The sequence below is a fragment of the Rutidosis leptorrhynchoides genome, chromosome 2, assembly GCF_046630445.1.
Source record: "Rutidosis leptorrhynchoides isolate AG116_Rl617_1_P2 chromosome 2, CSIRO_AGI_Rlap_v1, whole genome shotgun sequence".
Lineage (NCBI taxonomy): Eukaryota > Viridiplantae > Streptophyta > Magnoliopsida > Asterales > Asteraceae > Rutidosis > Rutidosis leptorrhynchoides.
The window spans coordinates 362,720,440-362,726,917 of record NC_092334.1 but is presented as its reverse complement, the minus strand read 5'-3'; positions in this window follow the sequence as shown (position 1 = coordinate 362,726,917).

Genomic DNA, 6,478 nt, shown 5'->3' with positions numbered 1-6,478 from the left:
CTACGAATAGAAAGCATTAACATAGTACGTGACACTTAGGTCATTACAAACCATGGTTCAAATTAAACATAAGTAGTGAATGCAAAATAAAAAGTCCATGCTTAATAAACATCTCTAACAATGCAGTGGAAGTCTAACACAGCAAGTCTATTACAGCGGAAGCAATTTCATCTAAGCACCTGAGAAATAACATGCTTTAAAAAGTCAACACGAATATTGGTGAGCTATAGTTATATTGTAAACAATAATGTAATGTAGACCACGAGATTTTGTATTCAAAACAGTATGAAAAGTATATGCTTAACCGTGGGCGCTTTGTAACTAACTTAACAAAGAAATATAAATATCACCCCCTAAAAGTACAATTGGCGAGTGCGTTAAAATAGACGAAGTATTAAACACCCGTTGAATGCTAGCGCGACTAGCCCGAGTGGGGATGTCAAACCCTATGGATCCATATCTAAGATTCGCGTTCACCAGTTCATAAACATTACATACGGTAAACTCGATACGAAAACGTAAGCAAGTAGTAAGTCGGTCCAAAAGGTCATCAACCTAAGTCAATGGTTACTAAGTTAGTAAATCGTCCCAAAAAGTTTAAAAGTAAGTAAGTTAAGTCTTAAGTATCATCATTATCATCATACGTAAAAGATAAAATAAGTTTTCAACAAGAATAGAGGTTGAAATGAAAAGCTGAATTCGACAGCCGCTACGACCTCTACACAAACTGAAATGGCGCGCGGCCAGTGGCCAAGGCTCCGTTTATGAGTCCTCTTACCGCTGTACAAAATTCAGATCCTAACTCTATGTCGTTTGACCGTGGCGACGGTCAAAGTGCGAGTAGGTCAGAAATTTCAGTACGTCGTTACGAAGGCGTAGTGAATTTCGGAAAACTATAAATCCTAAACCGTATATTGGATTTAGGCGAGTCTTAAACGAAAATTCATCTACACAAACTGAAATTTCTGGAAATCAATTTTCCAGAAGCTCCAGGAGTTAGATCAGACCCTGAAAACAGATACAAGTGCTCTGGTGGGTTTCTTGGTGTTTGATGCTTATCACGGTTCTCATCCTTTGATGCGTATAAGCTTCAAGTGTACAACTCCTTGACGTTTTAGCATCATTTTGACCAAGTTTTAACTATCAACACAAAATGTTTAGACTAAGAAAAGAAATACAACTCACTTAAGAGTTTTAGAATGATGATGAACCAAAGTTACATCAAGTTCTTAGTTTCGACACAAGTACAAGTTCTATTTGGAATTTAAAGCTACAAACTTGGATTCAAACCAAACAAGCAAGACCTTAAGTTATAAAACTTATATCTTAGCTAAATATTGAAGACCTTAGACTAGAAAGTCTAGATCTTATATTCTAGGTGAAACCCTAAGTTATAGAACTTAGACTTTCAACTTTTACAAAACCTTAAGTTATAAAACTTAGATTATTACAAAGTAGAATGAATATAAGCTTTTGAGCTTTTGTTTAAACAAGTTGGATAACCATAAGTTACATAACTTAGATCAAACAAAAAAATGAAACCCTAAGCTAGAAAGCTTGGATCTCTTAACAATACTTATGAGATTTCAAGCTAGAAAGCTTGTATCTTTGTTTAATGAATACACAATCTACAAAATTGAAGTAAAACAAATTAAAGAAGATCATAAGTTAATAAACTTGATCTTTTAACAAACTTTTTGTAGAAACCTCAAGCTAGAAAGCTTGGATCTCTAATGTTCTTGAAGATCCGTAAAGCAAAAAGCTAGATCTGCAAGTTACATGAAGATCATAAACATAAGTTTTGATCCTTTAACAAAAATAAAGAGATCTTAAACTATGAGCTTAGTTCTAACAAAAGTAATGAATATTCAAAGCTAGAAAGCTTGAATCCTCCATGTTCTTGCATCTTCTTCAACTAAAGTTTGAAGTTACAAGATATATAAAGATTCAAGTTACAAAACTTGAATCTTTGAACATGATAATGCTGATTTACAAAAATAAGAAGGAAAAAGAAGATAGAAATTTAAGAAAACTTACAAGTTTTCTTAAGTATTTTAGAGTGAGAAACTAGAGAGAAAACTAGAGAGAAAGTGTGTGTGTTTTGTGAAAATGAGAATGAAGTTTTAAAAAAATGAAATAGTGGTGGTGAGGGTATGTAGGCCGATGGTTATGGATGGGGTGGGGGGACGATTTGGCTTGGCATGGGTGGTGGTACAAGGTGATGTTTGCATGTTTGGTAGCATGGAGCATGAGGTTTAAATTGTAAGTAATGGTACATAAGCATGATAGTATTAACTTGTCTTATATCTTAGTGGGTCTTGTCTTATGTCTTAATGGATCATAAGTCTATTAAGATGGGCTAATATACTAGTCCATTAACTAGAGTAGGGTGGGCCTTTAATAACTAAGTCCATTAAGGTGATAAGTCTATTAAGACTAACTAGTGTGCATTAGTAAAACACTAAGCGTAATTAAGCAACCGTCAAGCTCAGTAATTGTCATTAAGAAATAACAATTAAGATTAAGTAGTCATAATACTCCAATTATGATCAAAGTTTAACATGTACCAAGTACGTATCTCGTTCTAAATGACAAGTGACACTAACGGTCATAAAAGCATTCGATGATCAAGTTAAGTGATAAGCACTTAATAACACGTTGTAAGGTATTAACAAAAGTAATTAACATGGCTAATGATCCCAGAATATTCAATACGCACATATACACAGATTCGTGAAAGTATAAAGCATAAATATAAGTCAAAAAAGTTGGGTCGTTACAAAAGGTGTTTGATGAACTGTCTGAGAGAGATGAAGTTATATAGCTTATAAGTTTGCTTAAAGAGTTTTTTTTCTTCATATTTTTGATTATATGATTTGGTTTATTAATCATTTTATAACATATCATTTTTTTTTTTTTCTATTTGTACGATTGAAAACAGGTATTTATATTATGAAAGTGTAAGGTGTGTGTTTGTTATTTATCTTTTGATTCAAACAATTTTTGATTAGGTGGTTTGATTTATTAATCAACTTATTAGTGTTTGAAAAAGCTTGATATTAATCAGGGTGGTGAAAGGAGTGCAAAACTAAATAAAAAGACATATCCAACGAACTCTCAAAGGTATACCTGCTTTGTTTCTTTTTTATTCAGTGAAATAAGTTACGTGTTTCATATCATATATCTGTATTTGATGAAATGATTTAATTGATGTTTTTTGCAACTATTATCTAGGTTTAACTTAATACTTAAATTGGATCAAAGAACTGAATATTTTGACTACCATACTTCCTATTATTGTAGATTGGATTTGACTACCATACTTCATGATATATATTATCGTAAAAAATCTATATAGATTCCTTGGTTAGAGCTTATAAGCTTAAGTTGTGAAGAAATTGAATACTATATTCAGATTGCACTAATATTTCCAAAGTCTTTGCAGCTAACTATATTACAGGGTTATTTAACTAAATAGGCTTTAACTATATTACAAGCCAAGTTTGATCATCAGGGAACTTGATTTATATGGTAATAAGTTTTCTTTTTGTTCACATGTTTAGGTATTTTTGTTATATACTTGTGTGTAGCTATTTTTCGGTAAATGTTGCAATTGTTGCTCACATTTGATACCATTGGGTCAGATGAGAGAAAGTCATATTGGTTAGAATTTAACAGGTGTTAGATATATGATTTTGGAAACTTACTATGCAACTAAATGCATGTCTGTTATTATGATACTAGAATCTTAATGAGTCATGAAGCAAGCTTAAAGTTTGGTATAATCTCTTATATTTTTATATTATTTGCTCATAATTTTTGTAGGTTATTATATTTCATACTTTTTTTATTGGTTCTGAATGAAGTGCTCTTTGGTTTATTGTATGTACACTACATTAAAAAAATTATAAGTTATTTATATATTTTTTAGTGTGTCAAACATGATTACCTTCCTATTTAGAATTGATGTTGGATAACTTGGTGAATGGGTTCAAGGGTGCAGGTGTTGATGATGATAAGAAAGAAATACTTCGAGATTGAAGAGGCTGCTAGAAATCTTGAAGGTCTTTTGGTAAAACATATAAAATTATTAAACTTTTGCTATTATAAAGACATGTGACATGTGATTTTTTATGTTATTTGTATATAATTGTGCGTTTGATTGTTGTAGGTGTCAATATGCATATTACATAGCGGTTACCAGTTAGTAATGATATTTTTTTTTTTTTTGATAAAAACTTATTGTTAGCTTTCACATGTCCCTGATGTTCTATATAAACCATTAATGGGTTGAAATTGACACCTTAAACATCCATTTTCTTTGTACTTATTTTTGTTATCCATTCAATGTTTTGATAAATGTTTGAGAAGGTTCACGTTTGTATAGCCATCAATTATTTACGTATACTAACTTATAGTGTTATATGATATGCCTTTTGTTGTGGGTTGGATATGTTTTGATGATGGAAACATCTATTTTGGTCAATATTTTCAGTAGTAAAACCCAAGGTTGTAAAAGACGCGAGACGGAGTCGAGACGGTTGGGTCCTAAAAGGGTCGAGACGGTCGAGACGGGGTCGAGACGGAGGTCTAGATGGATGTTGACTAACGTTGACTTTTAAATAAAAATGTTATATTATATATATATATATATATATATATATATATATATATATATATATATATATATATATATATATATATATATATTGTACATTACATTATTCCAAACATAAGCATTTCACACATGTTTAAATACTTCAACATTTCAAACATAAAAAAAAGAAACCCTAAGTAATAGCACAACGTTTAATTTTTTTTTTTTTTTAAAAAAAACTTGAAAAAATCAGAAAAACCCGTTTTTTCCCGTATCGGACCGTGTTTGACCGTCTTTTCACCGTTTTTTGGCCGATTTCCGTTTTTTCAAACGTTTTATGTATAAACGGGACGGGGCACTCCAAAATCCGTCTACACCCCAGTTTTTTTCGTTTTTTACAACACTGGTAAAACCCATTTTTGAATGTGAGGTTTCTTATGAGTGTATGTGTGTTATGATATTCTTTTAATATTTTAGTTACTTGGGCGAAGCTAAATAAGAGATGATGACAATAAGAATTGGATGATTGGCATGTGTTTTACACTAAAGTTTTATTTGTATAATCTGGCTACCTATTTCTATATTGAGGTTGATTAAGTTCATCAGTGCCTAAATTGAGAAGTAATGACTTTGATTCTACAAAGAAGATGTGATGATTTTGGGAATTAATGAATTCTTAAGATGGTTTTTCATTCGTTTGTTAACGTTCGTATTTTAAGACTATGCTTTTGGATTGCAATTTTTAATTGTGGTTGTTTTAATTATTCGGTTAAACATTATTGTTTTTTATTTTCGTCGAACTTGATGAATTATGCTATTTTATCTAAATGTTGATTATATAACATCCACATTAACATCATAGTTAAATAACATTCTTCAAATATAACATATCATTCAATAATTTTTTCTTTAAAATTCCGTGAATCTACGGGTCCTTGCACTAGTTGAACACCATTTCATCTATCATCTTGTTTTTAATACATAATTAATAAAGTAAATATAATTAAATTAAAAAAGTAAATATAATTATATTTATATTATAAATTAAAAGTCTAAAAATATTAATAATAAGAATTTTTTGCACTGGTGGTATCTCGTTTTTAGTGAAAAAAAGATACAAAGACGAATATACCCTCACATGCAAGACACATGTCAAGGGTTAACGGATGTCAAGGGTTAACGGACTATTTTAACGAAATTTAGATGGAATGATGCTGATTGTAAATTGTTGATAAACAAAGTATTCTAAAAGAAAGAAAAAAAATTCGAGGGACGCTGTTAGCAATACGGGATATAATACATGGACTAACGGAGCAAAAAAGTCAAGAAAAAAATCAACAAAAAAGTAATAACTTAGCATTTTCAGAGTTTTTTTCGATGAAAGAAAAAAGTAATCAATGGAAAAAGAATAAATGGCTGAAAATTATTCACATATATATTACTCGTAAACTTTACAAAACATTATATTATCACAATCATTATTCACAAACCTTTTAGGGTCTGATCCAAAATTTTGTTTTGGAAAGATGTGAGTGAAAATGAGAAGAAATCAAAACAAATGGTGTTTTCTAGTTTTGACAAGAAAGAAATAGAAAAAAACGGATGAGTGATTTTAGAAAAATTTATCTTCATCTCTTTCTTCTAAATTGGAAGGATTGAAGTTCCATCTCATTCATTTTCTTTCTTTTCATTTTATTTCTTTTATAAAAAAAACTATATCATACAACTATTTTACCATAACAAAAAATTGGACAAATGGGACAAAAAGAATGAAAAAACATCATCGTAGATTATCTATCCCATATTAATAGTCCACAAATAAAAAACATAGTTTAAGAAAATGTCATAAAAATATTTACTTTCTGTTTATTTTTAAGTTTT